Raw genomic sequence first — 16,440 nt, 5'->3', positions numbered from 1 at the left:
CACAAAAAATATTTGTGACAGAAGAAGGTTTTAAGGAGGTACTTGGTTGTTGGCTTTAACTTTGACTTGAAGGAATGTTTTTGCCTTCAAAGCGTTTCGGCGTCCGCTGTCATGAACACCTGATGAGGTCATCTGTGACATCGGTCTGCAGCTCTCCACCTCCTCCTCTCTGCCTGCTCTCTTTTTTCCCAGCACAGTTTGATCCACCTTTAGGGAGCTGTTGAGAAGTGAACTCCTCCACCCTCCAGTAATTATACAGTCCTGTGCAAAGCTTTGAGTAATGAGGCTCTTTAAATTTATAGATTCTTTTTACATACAACACTATCAAGGAGGTGTCTGATTGTTCCAGATTTATCCTGCGGCATGTCGGCCGGTCGTAAAGAACTATTTCTAGCAAGTCCTGAAATAGACGATATGATCCCCACAGAGTCCTGATCAGAGTCCAGATCCCGGCATTCCGGAGCCAGTCTGGGATCACGAGAGGTTCTGTCTGCGCTCCGTCTCTGCTGTAATATTCATAGATGAATGTTCTTGAACTTCAATGACGCACCTTTTATAACCTAAACCCTGCTTAGTCGCATCGTCACGTCACAGAGGAGTCATTACTCATGTTTCAGTCTCATGTCACTTGTGATTGGTTCACACGATCATGATTGTTGAGTCATGAGTGATGATTATAAAACAGACGCGTCCTAGGTGCTGGGAACCTCCTCAGAGATTTTGGTCCATGTTGGGATGATAGCATTGCACAGCTGCTGCATGACGAGAATCTCTCCATCCACCACAGCTCAAAGGTGACACTGTGGTCCTGGAGGGATGGACGTGGTCAGCATCAGTACTAGACTGAGTAGGCTGTGTAGGGTAGGTAGGACGCTCAGCTGGTACCACGGGGCCTCCTCTGACCCTCCTGAAACACTCAGACCAACAGCCAGGCCACATTCAGCCACTTAAATCATCTTCCTTCCTTATTCTGAATCCCAATCTGAACTTTGCAGGTTTTCTTGACCAAGTCTGGTTACAAATTTGTGTTAACGAGCAGACGACCAGCTGATGGATGTAGGTGATGCTTTTTTCTGTGACGCTGCTTTATACTTGGTAAACTTTGTTCACCCTCGTTTCTTATTAGTTTCTGGATGTTTGCTGGAATTAAACCGTCTACGTTTGTGAAAGTCTTCATAAAAGAGAAACCTGCATGGCTCGGTGTGCGTGCACTGTGGCTCGGAGGGAAACGGCAGGTCTGTGTCGTGCAGATAAAGCAGACATCTATAGAAATGCTGCTTGAGTGCAGGACTCGTGCTGTGACTGCGTGTCCTTTTTTGGGTGGGTAGAAGCAGCTCCACTTGTTACTAAGTGCCCTTAAACAATATGCTTCATTATTTCTGGGCTCCGGCTGTGATGAGTGTTTTAATAGCAGTAGAATTAAAAAGGTAGATTTTTATTACCAGCCGGCCCTTGTTAGTGATCAGAAAGCTTTCTGTGGATATTATTCTTATCAGACGCAGCCGAACACTCATTTAATGTGGGCACGTATTTAGCTGACACCCTAATACTTGTCTCATTATGCAGGCGAAGCATCGTTCATTTGTTTTTCTGGAAGCCTCCACGTGTTTTCTCTGTCGGCAGCTTCTTTTTACATCCGATTACAAAGATGCTCCTTTTTTCTGCTTCGTTAACCTTGAAAGTGTTGAGTAAATATTTACCGTTAGTTAATATTTTTATTTCCTGAGAAAGACAAACAGGGAGATGAAGGGAGCTGGATTTGGGAGCTTTGCTGTTGTTTGGTTTGGTGTTTAAAACGTGCCGATGACGACCGATCTTCGCGCTCTGATTGACACTCGGTCCACTTCTGTGACCCTGAAACTGCATTTGTGTTTATTCCTCCTGCTTTGGGGACGTTTTCAGGGGTAAACAGGTTTCATGGCACCACTAGGACTGTGGTGTTATTAAAAGAAGGAATCTGCAACAAGTTTGTACAAAACCAGCTGCAAAACAAGCTCCCAGAGTAAGCTTTCAGATTGAGGTGTCATTAGGACACCTGTGTGCAGACACTCAATCTGCCTGTTTGTTTCTGGGTCTGTGAAATGAGCCACAAACAAACTGGACGGAGAAAATGTGATCACACATTAGCTGTGGGTAATTGGCCAGTTTAATGGCAGTTTTCACCTCCCCACGTGCTATTTTCCTTTCTCTTCTTTTTGTTGTTACCTCCTACCAGCAGGGCTTTATAGGAGCAGGGATACATATCTGCTTTGAATTGGTTTAATGCAGAGATGTCAGGCATGTGGCAAAGTTAATAAAGCAAATATTTTAATAAAATGTTCGACTCCAGGAGTGGAAGTGTCAATCTCCAAAAGTTGTTTGAGTCGTGAGGAAATAAAATAATTCACTCTGACGAGTAAAGCGCTTTACACACACACACTGATGGCAGCTACATTGTAGCCACAGCCACCCTGGGGCGCACTGACAGAGGCGAGGCTGCCGGACACTGGCGCCACCGGGCCCTCTGACCACCACCAGTAGGCAACGGGTGAAGTGTCTTGCCCAAGGACACAACGACCGAGACTGTCCAAGCCGGGGCTCGAACCGGCAACCTTCCGATTACAAGGCGACCTCCCAACTCTTGAGCCACGATCGTCTGTTGGAAGGATTCTCCATCAGATGACAAGCTTCTCCTTAAAAGACATGTTTCTCGTAACAGTGCAAACTGCGTGGACTCCGCCTTCTTTCTGAGCTGATGTTGTTCTCTTTTCAAATTACAACAAAACATTCGTTCACAAGGAAAAACTTCCTTTTAACAGGAAGAAACCTCCAGTAGAACCAGGCTCGGGGGGGGGGGGTTGATTGTGTTTTCAGTTTATAAACACAATCAATCTTTATTGTAGATCAGTGCATGAAATATGAATGTTTTTATTGAGTCACGCTGTGCAAATATGACCAGTGTTAAACTACAGTATCTTTACCTGGTGTAGGTAGAATTTATGAGCTTCATATTTGGTCTGTGAAGCTGTAAAATTGGTAAATGTGACTTAAGAAGTCACTGATGAGCTCTTAGCTCTTAAACAACAGTTTTTAATAAACCTTTTAGAAAAAAAAAACGTCTCCCCGTCGCCGCCGCATTCACCGCCTCGATTGGCGGTCGAGAGCTCTGAGCAGGTTCATGTTAAAGCTCAGTTTCAGTGTTGGTGTGAGCTCCTGACAGGGACCAGGGCCGGGTTTTAGTGCCTCCATGTCTCAGATTAAACTGACAAAAATTGAAATAAACATGAGAAAATTTCATTTTATTGTTACTTTTTCCTCTAATATTTTTCAGTAAAGCGTTTTTTCACACTTGGTTTTAGCTTAATATAGCTGACTCTAATAACCTTTATTCATGAAAGGCCCTCCTGCTGGGTTCAGGATGAAGGGTGTGTGTTCTTTGACACAAGTGGGTGGTGGTGAGTTTGTTTCTGTGGTAAAAGGAAACAAAACGAGCAAATGTACAATTTGTGAAAGAAACTTGGAGGGTGGTGGTTTTTACCGGAGAACAGTCAGCGTGAAGTCGCCCAAAAACCCAGTGAGTGCCTCTCTCTGTCCAGTCTTTGCTTTCGTGTTACAGGAACGTGAACACCGAGCTTTTGAGAACTCGCTGCCTAATTAGACTCCCTCCATTCTCCTCTAATGGGGCCTGATTTTTGACACTGAAATATAGACGTGTAGAATCAGCGTGTGTGTGTGTGTGTGTGTGTGGTACGGGTCAGGATCCTCACAATGTGTGCGATGTTGGTCGGAGAGATGGACAGGAGGGCTGCCGTCCCCCTGGACCTCATTATAGCTCTGAAGGGAGACGCGCACACGTTTAACAGCCGACATCTGGAAAAGGGCAGAGGGCACACGTTGACGCGCTCACGCCGGCACGCGCGGCTACACCAGCACAAGTCTGAAAAAGGGCATAGAGGGCTTAAAAAGAACGAACACACACACAGACACACACACAATGAGCGGTGGATCATGCACATAGCAGCCATACAGCAGAGTCCTGGGATTCCAGGATACTTTGTTCCTTCAGCCTCTGTCGTCTTTTAGTCTGGTCATCTCTCCCCCTGCAGTTGTCACAGTGTTAAACAGCTGAGTGTCCTCTCTGACATCAGACACGCGCCCCGCCTTAGACCGCCTTTACAGCTCACTCACACACACACACACACACACACACACACACACACACACACACACACACACACACACACAAACATAAATTCCGTTCGAGTTGTTCCTCCCTGGAGTTTGTGTGAATGTCACGGCATGAAAAGCTCTTTGCTTTGGGCTCAGAAGCAATCTGTCTGCATTCGTTAGCAGCTGTTGCTTTGTGGAGGAGAACCTCGAGTTGATAATGGCTAAAAGTTGTGATTGACTTTATTCTGAGTGCACGAGGTTTGACCAGAGGTTTGGAAATTGCAGGTTTTGATTTGTTCTTTCACTGGATAAAATAAGAGCACTGGAAGCATTTGTGCTTTAAAATCATCTCTCCGGTCTATAAGGACTGAGTGTGAACACGGTCTGTGTGACAGTAAAATGGTAGCTGGTAGCTGGAACAAAGTTTAGAAATCCAAATCTACTCTAGTTTTTACATTTGTGTGACTGCAGGCTTCAGAGTGATGGTAGCTGTGCATGCAAAACATTAGTGAGACTGCCTCACGTCTCAGATACACTCAGCTGCCTGGAGTTCAGCTTTTCAGGGTTTTTGGTTTCTTATAAGTAACAAAGTAAAAAAAATTGTCAAAACAGTTTGATTTGTTCTGGTCTAAAGGAGTGCGTCTAGCACTATGACTGTACAAGCGATTAATGAAATAGAATATCTGTGCCCATGGTACTCCAGAGGTGACATTCCTCCTTATTAACAGTGCACGCTTTGAGTTTGCTGCATGGGACGATGTCGGTGTGTGTGTGTTCATGTTTGTAGCAGAGTGACCGGTGGGTGGAACGATTCTTCCACTCATGAATCGTCCCTTTGACATTTCCTCAGGGATTTTGTTCCTCCTGATCTTTGTACCTTTTTCTTCCGACCCTCTGAGGACTGGATGTCCGTATATAGGACTCAGTCTGTCTGTCACAAGGACTCAGCCCTGTTAGGACCTGTTCAGACGTTCTTAATGAATTTAACTTTGCATAAAGGTCTCGACTCGCATGTGGTTTGACACAGTTTCCAATATCCTGCCCTTTAGAACTCAGCTAAAGACCTGCAGCGAGTCTGCCATGATGCTGCCTGGTAATGATGTATTCAAGCCTCTCACTCGGTTTCTCGGTCATAGATTCAAAGACACGAGGTGCAGAATATTTCACCAAAACAGAACACCGGCGGTTATGACAGAAATAGATGCTGGTGCATCGTTACTGTCTCAAAAGTAACCGAACCAAGTGTAAGCCGTGGTACGCTGAACACTGCTTTTGGAGCTGTCCGAGGGTCTCTGAGGTCGGGATGGGTACAACTAATGAGGTTAGCACAATAATAAAAAACAGCATGTATAAAGATCAGTTTGTGTTCAGGCCGGCACCCAAAACACAAATATGCAAAAAGCTTCCAACTGTAAACTGACTCAGGGACATGAAGGCGTTTTTAAGGTTCTGCTATCTCTGGGTGCTTATGGTAGTTTTTACTTTCACTAATTACTTTTATTGTTAATTTCTATAATGATATAATTATAATAAGTATTAATAATAATAAAATAAGTTTTTTTGCTTAGTTAGACCTTTCTTCTGTCTGTTCTTACCTTCAGTTAACAAACAGGCCGTTTGCTCCTAACTCGCATTTTACTTTGTGTACTTTGGTTCAAGGTAAATGATGTGATGTCAGTGGCTCAGTACATTTTTATTGAGTGAAAACACCTTTTAAGCTGGGTGGGCGGAGCTGTCTGAGCCCCGCCCACAGTAAACGTCCACCAGAAGTGATGCAAAATGAGCATTATAGACAAAAAAAAGCATTTCCTGGCATGCAATTCAGAGGTGCAGTTTTGTAACAGTGCAGTTTCACAAAGAGCTTTTCTTTCATTACTAATGAAGCAACAGTCAGAATAAATGGTTTTAGTGGTGAGAACTGTTAGTTCAAGTTTATTCTAATCTTTCATTTATTTATATTTTTCTCTTTCTCTCCAAACGTTTTTCCTTCAGGTCAAAAAATATGAAAAATATTTTATATTTACAGTACAAAAATATGTGTGTGTGTGTGTGTGTGTGTGTGTGTGTGCTTCCACAGCTGTGGCTCACTGGCTTCACAAACTAATTTGTTAATAAACTGCATAAATGAAGCTGGATGTGGACGTCTGTGGGCTCGGTGTCTGTTGTGTGGGTGTCTGTAGAAAAACAGCTCAGCAGGAAGAGTTTAACAATCTGAGACGTGCAGCAGCTGTTTTATGCCCTTTAAATAAGATGTAACATTTTCTTTATTCATTCTTTTTTTAACTTCATGCCAGAAACTTAAAAAAATGTAAAATGAGGTCAAACTGAAGTCTACGTCTCTCTTCATCATCTGTAAATTTCTCTCGTAGCACAAATGTTTTCCAACAAGCTTTAGTGGATTTTGAACATGGATGCAGCAAAGCAACGATTTTCTTAAAGAGAAAGTGGAAACGCATCAGAAATCCACTAAAATAAAAGCTGTCAGTGAGCTTCAGAGGCTAGCTGGCCTCCCTCGTTTCCTATGCTAGTGCTAAGCTAAGCTAACTAGCTGCTAGCTGGTCAGTGTGTTTGTACTGACTTTAAATCTGGTCTCGTTTGAGCAGATGGTAATCAGAGTATCTTTTTCTGTTCCCACAGGTCTTCCAGGAATGCCACGCCCACAGATCTGAGCAGCAGGTCAGTGAGTGAAATCTTTCTATGCTTCAGCTGTTGTGTTAAAATTTATCGGTTTTATTTTAATGTATAAAAAGAGATGAAGCATGTTTGAGGCTACGCAGAGCGAGGCAGTCTACATGAAGAATACCGAGGAAGAATCTAGAAACTCCTGTAAGTCTGAGGATGGCAGTTGGATCAGAAACATGGCAGCAGTTTTGCTGCTCAGATATTTGCAGATTAAATCCTGTTTCTTGACGATGTCAGTAAATTCGTTAGAGCAGTTGTTGTCTGCTTCTGGCTCTCTTGCACAGCGCGTCTTTTGTCCCGTCTCCCTCCCCTCAGCCTCAGCTGTTCATATCAGATCACCGTCCCTTACTGAGATAGTGCAGTAAGGTTTGCAGGAGGTTTCTTCCTGTTAAAAGGCAGTTTTTCCTTCCCACTGTCGCCAAGTGCTAGCTCATAGGGGGTCATGTGATTGTTGGTGTTTTCTCTGTATTATTGTAGAGTCGTTACCTGCTAATATAAAGCACCTTGGAGTGACTGTTGTTTTGATTTGTAAAAAGTAATGAAATCAAATTGAAACTGAATTAGTAATTAGTCTGTGGAGAGGCGAGACTCATGAGCATTATATTCACTTTGTATTTAATAAGTGAAGTCGGTGAATTTCAGCAGTGAAGCCATACCTGAGCTCATGAAGTCGTGCGCTTGTTGATGCTACGTGAACATGTTGACTCTCTAACAGGTATATGATGGTAAACTACAGACAATAATTGCGGATGCAGAAGCACCATATGATGCTGTGGCACATGTCAAATGCCCAGTTTTAAAAAAACAAAATCAATACAGAAATGTGTTGTTAGCTAGCTGCTGGTTAGCATTGATAGCGCCTTGAGGCGACTGTTGTTGTGATTTGGAGCTGTATAAATAAAGTTGAATTGAATCTCCAGGGCCCTGTTTCAGGAAGCCGGTTTAGAAAACTCAGAGTGAAAAACGATACGCAGGGTTGAGTAACCCCGAACTGTCCAACTCGGAATATTCGGTTTCAGAAAGGCTGATAACAATTAGTTCAGTCAACGCGGAGTTGCTTTAACCCCAAGTGAAGCGCGCGGACGAGGATACATAAAGCCCTGATAAGCGGAGCACAGATTAAGCGAGTCACCATGGAGACGGAGGGAAAGAAGGCGCGGTCAGTGTATTTCAAAGCGCTTGAGGCCGAAATTCTGATGGCAGCATATGCCGATAACATGCAAATTCCGCGGAAAAAAGTAACACAGGCTCAGCTGCAAAAGAAAGGGAGCATGCATGGCAAAACAAAGCCGACAGAGTCAATGCGTGAGTGTTAATATAAACATTGATCGAGGGATTTCCACCCATTTAACACGTTATTTTATCATATGTTATTTTATTTGTTATTTTATACATTTTATTTTGTGACGTGATGTGAGCGCAGGTGCAACCCAACAGGCCCCAAACGTGCCTGGCAGCAAGTAAAAATGAAATATAAAAATATAGTCCAAACAGGTAAGGTGTAATTGTATTATGAGCCATAGTGCTTGGTCTGTTTGTCCCATGTAAATCAATTGCAGTTAGAGGCTACATTAATTTTCTTTCTGTAAGCACTTATTGAAATTATCTGAGCACATTACAAGTACATATTTGCTTACTCTGTATGCTCAAATGTGACCCGTTATAGCCAACAGAAAAAAAGCAGAGGCCTGAAAAACAGGTGGGGGTCCTCCACCACCACCACTCACAGAGGCTGAGCAGTTGGCCCTCAGCCAAAGCAGTGGGCGCCCTGTGGCCGAAGGCATCTCTGCGGGGACATCCTCTGAGTCAATAACCCCGCAAGACACAAGTGCCTACATAAGGGGTAAATTCAAAATAATACATGATGTGCATACATCCTTTCTTCACAGTCACCTTTGCAGTGCGACACATTCATTTGATAAACTCTTTACCATAATGGATTATTTTGTAGTGAAGTTATTTTCCTACTGATTTTGCCTTCCCTCAGTCTTGGTTGTCTTTGAGAGCATAATGACAATGAAGTGTAAGGTGCTTGGTATGTTTGTTAATTGCCATTTGGTCCCTTGTAAGTTATAAGTGACCTGTATAAACCTCATATTCTATCAGTTGATGGTGGTGGTGTACTGCATCTGGTGCAGCCTCCTGTTGAGCCAGACCAACATGCAGTTGTGAGTAATACTCCACAGATTATATGAGGTTACAGTAGAACAGCAATGTTGTTTATTTCTTTACTACAGGAAAATAATGAAGAAACATTGACAGCTGTTACAGAGGAGGAAGCAACAGAGACACTTTATGAGGTTTACATCTTTTAATACTTTGTGTACAGGAAACACAGGCGACCAATAAAGCCAGTTGAACAAAAAATCTGTTTATTCTTCTTTCAACATGTTGAGGTGATGGGTCAAAGGAAATGATTGTGACATATGGTGTCTCTGACTGCTCTTCCATCTTGTATGTCCGTGGGAGGGTCAGGATGTTCATGGTTTGGATCACTGCTGATGTTTGGTTCAGAAGGACAGTGTTCTCCTCTAATTGTGGCAATGTTGTGAAGAATCACACATGCCACAATAATGTCACATGCCCTTTCTGGGGTGACCCTGAGTCTTTGCAGGCACTGGAACCGGGCCTTAAGCATTCCGATAGTCATTTCAATTCTGGCTCTTGTCCTGCAATGAGCCAGATTATATCGCTGCTGTGGGCCCGGTTCAGGGTCAGGGTAAGGGGTAAGCAAATAGGGTAAACATGGATACCCCCTATCACCAAGCAAGTAGCCAGTGAACTCTCCTAAGACAGAAGGATACACTTCAGTTCAAATGTCCCTGAAGCAATTGGTCTTTATATATTTTACAGTATTCTCAACTCACCATGTCCAAATTTTGTGCTCAGTGTACATTCACGGAATATTTGTGAGTCATGGACAGAGCCTGGCCACTTGGCTTCCACATTTGTGATAATGTTGGCAGCATCACATATGATCTTCACAGTGCAGAGAACACAAATTAGCATCCATTACTATAATGAAATAATTTGTTAGTTTGAAATGCTACAGGGAACTATGTACCTGTACATTAATGCTGTGGAAAGACTTCCTGTTCACATAGTCTCCTTCATTTACTGAAGGAGCAATGATTGGAATGTGAGTGCCATCTGTATAGCCAATCACGCCTGGGAACCCTGAGAATAAATGTAAAATTTAAGTAGTAGTCCAAGTATCACCACATCATACATTAAGTTTTGTTCATCCTGATACCTGCAATTTTGTGGCATCCCTCTTTGATAAATCTTGTGGGTCTGTGACCGGGGAACACCACAGACGAGTACAGGAGACGTTTCAGTGCAACTGTAACATTCCTGACTGCCCGACAGACGGTAGCCTTGGAAACGTGCTCAGCGTCACCAATATTATACAGAAAGCTCCCGTTTGCAAAAAAACGAAGTGCAATACAAATAATATGTAATGAACTGAGAGGATGTCCGCGATGTGTCACATGAGCAATATTAGGCCTGAGGATGTTATTCAAATAAATTATAGATTGTGCTGAAAAACGGTAACGTTCACACAGGAAATCATCAGGAAATGATAAAATGTCCAAACGCGCTCTAATCACTCTCTCCCGGCGGAGAGCTCTGCGGAGAATTTGGGCTTCACGATCTACTGGCTCTTCAAGGAAGGGACACGCCATGTCTGACACTTCCTACTGTCAGGTTTCCAACAAAGGGGCGGAGACAGTCAGGGTTAGTTGTAGTAAACCTGCTAGGGGGCAGGTTAGCTTCACGGAGTGTGTCGTCATAGTGACTCACTCAGGCTTCATCTGAACTCGCTTTGTGAAACCGAAAACCCAGAGTTTTCGTTAACTCAGGGTTTACTTACTCAGTTTTTCCACTAAACCGGCTTCCTGAAACAGGGCCCTGCTGTTAAAAATGGGTTGGTGGTCTCTTGCCTTCCATTACTGAACTAAGTACAGTATGGTGACATGTTTATATTCTACACTAGGCTCTAACATAGCAGCATTCATTCCCAGTAGTTTGTAGTGGAGCAGGTACGTCACATTAAAAACAGCTCTTTTTGTTTTGTGTGGTTTCCAACAGGAATCAATATTACGAGCTCCAAACAGAGTTTTGCTTCTTCTTCCAGCAGCCGAGTCAGCTAATAAATGCATGTTCACTGCTTGTGGTTCACATTATTTTCCCTGTTTTAGTGACTAAGATGATTAATCACAAGCATTACTCTGAATAATTCCTGTATTGAACTCTTTCATCATCTCTCATCTGTTTGTTTCTCGAGTCATCATAGTTTGTATTTTAAACGTACTCAGGCTGATTCCAATAAAGTAGTTCCGGTTGTTTCTTCTACATCTGAACTTCACGTCGAGCTGAATTATTGAACTTTTTGCTGCGCTATATTTTTCTGACAGCTTTATTAGTCACTCTGCAGAAGTGTACAGATAAACTGGAGTGTTTTACATACATGAGATAAATGTGAAGAGTGCGTTTAAATTCTGTTAGAACTGCAACATTAGACATTATGCATTCAGCCACTGAAGAAGCAGCATTTTTACTTTTGCTAGTTGAAGTATATTGTAGTATTATTTTTTTTACAATGTGGTAAATTTAACTTTTGCGTACACACATCAGATTTAATGCTCCTCCTGTTTTGCCTGCAGCAGACTTGGAGTAATGTGTGATTTGGTCATGTGAGCATATTTGATGACATCATTATTATTATATCCTCCAAACACGTCATCCATATCTGAACTTTTGCAGTTTTTCTGTCATCTGTAGTGAATTACACCTTCATAAACTTTATGCGCCGCTGTGATTGATTATCATTACCTCCACAAATACAAATAATCCTTTAAAAGTTTCTCCGTGGACACATTTTTGCAGGAGATTCTTCAAACTGAGTGAATTGCGTGTCACTTCGGTTTTCAGCGCCTGCAGCAGCCATCCTGCTGAACATGAAGGAAACGCTGCGTGGAGCCGAATCTGTCTTCTGGTCTCACTGCCCTTTGGCCAGTCATGCAAATAACATCTGTCAGTTTACACACGGTGTAACGTGGCCGTTTGCACACCTGAACAGTTTAATGTAAAACACACTCTGATCATTTCACCGAGCTGCTCACAAATCTAACAGATGAACCTGGTGCTGATCGGAGAACTGGACCAAAGTGGTTCTGTGCAAGCAAGAGGAAAAATCTCAGCATTATGGATCAATTATCAGCAAAGCTGATACCCGTTTTCATTTGAGTCTATCTGGAGACTGACTCAGGGCTGGAGCCTCGAGTGGACGTTAGAGGAACTGCAGTTTCTGGTTTCATCCTTCACTCCTGGAGGTTCATTTTGTAGCAGATAACCACGTAAAGAATGGAATATATCAACACTGGTCCTGGACTTCTGACGCTGATTATGTCACTAAAACCGTCCAATCGTGAGCTTGTTTTACTTAAAATTGCTCCGATTCAGCATGTGTTTAACATGTCAGCCCCACATGGACTCGGTGGATGTGTGCTCCCACACACGGGTGGAGGTGATTTCTAACTGAGCTGTAACAACATCAGGAATCATCTGGGCCTCGTCTCCGTTTCCTTTTCTTTCCTGAGCAAAATTTTCTGGGTCTGTCTGACTCCTCCTCCTCGTCTATCTCCACCTTCTTTGTTCTTCTCTCCTCTTTGTGCCCCACCATCCATCCCTCTGCTTTTATCAGTGCCACTGCCGTTTTTGAGTTGACGGTCCTCGCTCTCTGTCCCTCTGCCACTTTTATCTCTCTTCATCTCTCTCTGCTCGTTGCCTCCCCGCCCCGCTCTCCATCTTTGGCTTAAATCAACGTGACTGCTTGTTTTCTCTCCTGCTCTCATTCGTCCTCTCTGCCAAGATGCCAATTAGTGTGTAAAATACAAACTCTTAAAAAGGCCTGTGTGTCTGCATATAAAGAAAACGTGGAAGCAGAAATCAGATGGATTTGGGTCATCGGTGCTTTCACAGCCTCAGAAATCCTTCAGATTTCCATCCTGGTTTTATTTTTAATGCCAAAACGTTGCCAGATTTGACATTCACCACTGGTGATCTTTCACAGACGTACTTATTTATTATAAACTAATGTGAATGGATTGAATTAGACTTGGATTAAACACTTTTAGAAGTTGGACAGATTTCCAATTACCCCAAAAAGTCCAATAAATGAAATAATAAGTCTTTGCTCCACTTCTGTACACTTAAAGCTGGAGTTCGTACTGGGGACATGCGGGGTGGGATTAGCCTTTGAGAGGCCAGTGCAGCGTGTGACTTTGACTTCCAGCTTTGCATTTGATAACCCATGCATGGTAAATGAGACTCTCTTTTTCCCCGGCTGCTGTGTTAAACATATTCCTGACATTTTATTCGTCCGGTCCCTTCGCTTCATGGCTTTAATTTTCAGACATCACCTGGAGCGTCAGTGAGGAGGCGTGAGGTCGCTGGGTCAAGTGAAGGATCAGTTGTGCAATATGAGCTCGTTTCCTGCTGACTTTGCCACTGTGTGACCTGTGTGTGTGTGTGTGTGTGTGTGTGTGTGTGTGTGTGTGTGTGTTTGTTTCTCTCAGATCCTCCAGGTGAACTTCCATCCACTTGTTTTATGCATTTTTGATTTTGTGGCTAAAAAAGGAAAACGTACTGAGTGGAAACACCATCCATCCAGAAAAATCTGAAAATCCTGCAGATGCTTGAGGCTTGGCTAAACTGGAAAAGTTTAGTTACACAGTAGGAGCTCGATTCCTTCTGACGACACACACATCAGCTTTGGTGCTGCTGGAGCGATGTCGTCGTCATGAACAGTGACAGAGCTGCAGCATTAACACGTGAAATCAGTAGAAATATCACGCTTCCATTACATTTGAGCTTTTTTAACGGTTTGAGCTTCAAACTGAGTTATTTTTATATCCTCTGAGCAGTTTTGGAAAACCCAGGTTGGAATAGTTTCTTCAATGTTCCCTCCTCACATGAAACACAACAGGAAATGGTCCACTTCAGTCACATTCTCACTGCTGGAAATGCTCAGTGTGGTCGGGCGAGGCTGCTGCCTGGACAGAGCGTGAGGCAGCCTGGTGCGTAGCGAGTGGGCATTATCTGTGCTATTACCTGTTCTATTCTCACACTGGAGCAAATGAGTGCAGTCAGACTCGCTCTGTCGGGTAATTGTGTTCTTACATCGCCTCTGAAAGTGATGTCCACAAGTTCAGCGCTGCAGTGGATGTGTGGCAAACGTGCTGTGTATAAAGGATAGATGTAGCCACGAGAGCTGGCGGTTAGGCCTTTTTTGGTGCTTTGATGTTTGGTGTGACACTGAGGGACCAGTGACCACCTTGTTTTAGCCCCTTTTCTCTCCAGCAGGGGTCAAATTCACAAAATGAAAATGGTAAATGGTCTGTGTAGCGCTTTACTTGGTCCCTAAGGACCCCAAAGCGCTTTACATTCAGTCATCCACCCATTCACACACACATTCACACACTGGTGATGGCAGCTACATTGTAACCACAGCCACCCTGGGGCGCACTGACACTGGTGCCACCGGGCCCTCTGACCACCACCAGCAAACATGGGGTTAGTCTCTTGCCCAAGGATATTTGGCACGCAGCCCGGAGGCAGCCTGGGATCGAACCACCGACCTTCTGATAAGTGGCTGACCTGCTCTGCCACCAAAAGGAACTTGATGTTGTGCTCAGTAAGACTTGAAATGAGCGATCAAGTCTCTGAGCTGATCAGGAAGGTGTCTAATGAGCGAGCGTGAAGCTCTTTTCTCAGACCAAACCAGAGGCCAGACAGTTGAGTCGCCTCCTGCTGGCCATTAGAAAGAATGCAGCTTTACGTTTTAGCGCTGGGAGCTACGTCCACGTTTTACTGCAGGGGTCTCCGGGGCCACCGCTGGTACTGTCCCCGGGCCACGAGTTTGGGACCCCAGCTTTAGAGACACTTTTCTTAGTTGACAGGCGGCACTCGTTGTTGCACCGATGGTTTAAATTTGTATTAGGGCTCGATTATGGCAAAAATGATAATCACGATTATTTTCACTGAAATTGAGATCTCGATTATTTGACGATATTTATTTAACAATAACAATGTGTTGAATAATGGCTTTAAAGATTGTAAAAAAATAATATAAAATAGTGTACAAATACTGATAACAGTGCAAATGTTTGCAATATAAAAAATAAATGAAAAATGTAAACATCTATGTTTAGTGAACTTCAAAATACTGCATAATATTTATGCATACAAATAACCAAACATCAAGGCGAGCTGTGTAGCCACACAATGCACAGTTGCATCAAAAAGTTGCTGCCTGAACAAAAATAAAATGAAACACTGAAAGTAGTAACTTTTGATTGAAATAAATGATTGAATAAATTTGCAGCTACGACACCGCAGCAAAGTTTACACACTATGTCTACTTGATCCACGTCTGACTCCGCAAACCCATAATGTTTCCACACCACTGAAGTCGTTTTACCTCTTTTCAACCAACGGCAGTCACTCTCCTCTCCAAATAACTTCTGCTTAGCTTTCCGAGCTTCCCTCGGGTCCTCTTAATTGTTGTGACACGTATTCGAAATGCAGAGAGGTGCGCTTGATTTGCCACACGGAGCAGCGCGAGAGTAAATAATAATAATAATAATGGATTGGATTTATATAGCGCTTTTCAAGGCACCCAAAGCGCTTTACAATTCCACTATTCATTCACTCTCACATTCACACACTGGTGGAGGCAGCTACAGCTGTAGCCACAGCTGCCCTGGCGCAGACTGACAGAAGCGAGGCTGCCATATCGCGCCATCGGCCCCTCTGGCCAACACCAGAGGGCGGTAGGTGTCTTGCCCAAGGACACAACGACCAGGACAGAGAGCCCGGGGATCGAATCAGCGACCTTCCGGTTACAGATACGCTTCCCAACCCCCTGAGCCACGGTCGCCCTGAAAGCACGGGGCGAGGGGCTAATAATCGGCTCAGTCATTTTTAATGATTGTTGAAAGCCCAGATCGTAATCGTGATTAAAATTCGATTCATTGAGCAGCCCTAATTTGTATGGAAACATTTTCTTTTCTTCAGCTTTTATAAACGTGTAAATGTAGCCATTCTTCAGCATGGAGACACATTTTAACCTGTTCTCTAGGAAACTTTATTCTAACTTTATTCTCTCTCCTGAGTAAGCGCTGCTGGTGTCCCAGTCTTTACCTTTCTGTATAAAACACCTTGTGGTGACTGTTGTTGTGAATTGAGGTTATATTAATAAACCTGAAATGGATGTTTCCCGTAGTTGTAGGTGTGGCAGTGCAGCTGGAGTCTGTCTTTGTGGAGGTTGAATGTCTCATTCAGTGTAACTACTGGATGAATTTTTATGGGATTTTAAATGCACAGTCTCCAGAGGCTGAATCGTACTGGTTCTACTGGCACGAGACGGCTGCTGGTTGGCTCACACAGATATTCACAGCTCCCAGATGAATGCTCGGTGTGACATTGCCGTCATTCTTCCACTCGTACTGAGCGGCTGACAGTTTGTTATTCAAATGCCTCAAAATGTTGGATGGATTTTTCTTCCAGACATTTTGGCTCCCAGAGGTTTACTGACAGATATTG

At 43.5% G+C, this 16,440-nt stretch overlaps 1 protein-coding gene across 6 annotated transcripts in view; it reads left to right on the top strand.

Moving 5' to 3' along the window:
* pcbp4 (poly(rC) binding protein 4) overlaps window positions 1-16,440 on the top strand; it is a 195,710-nt gene that overhangs the window by 64,508 nt on the left and 114,762 nt on the right. For 4 of the 6 annotated variants that reach the window (XM_076884382.1, XM_076884386.1, XM_076884381.1 and 1 more), the window contains one exon: window positions 6,787-6,825. The gene's annotated coding sequence lies outside the window, so the exon portion shown is untranslated. Of the gene's footprint in view, window positions 1-6,786; window positions 6,830-16,440 lie in introns of all 6 variants that reach the window. The other 2 variants (XM_076884384.1, XM_076884385.1) reach the window with 1 other exon arrangement.

This window comes from Maylandia zebra, linkage group LG5 (assembly GCF_041146795.1).
Source record: "Maylandia zebra isolate NMK-2024a linkage group LG5, Mzebra_GT3a, whole genome shotgun sequence".
Classification (NCBI taxonomy): Eukaryota; Metazoa; Chordata; class Actinopteri; order Cichliformes; family Cichlidae; genus Maylandia; species Maylandia zebra.
This window is presented reverse-complemented; position numbering and strand designations above follow the sequence as displayed.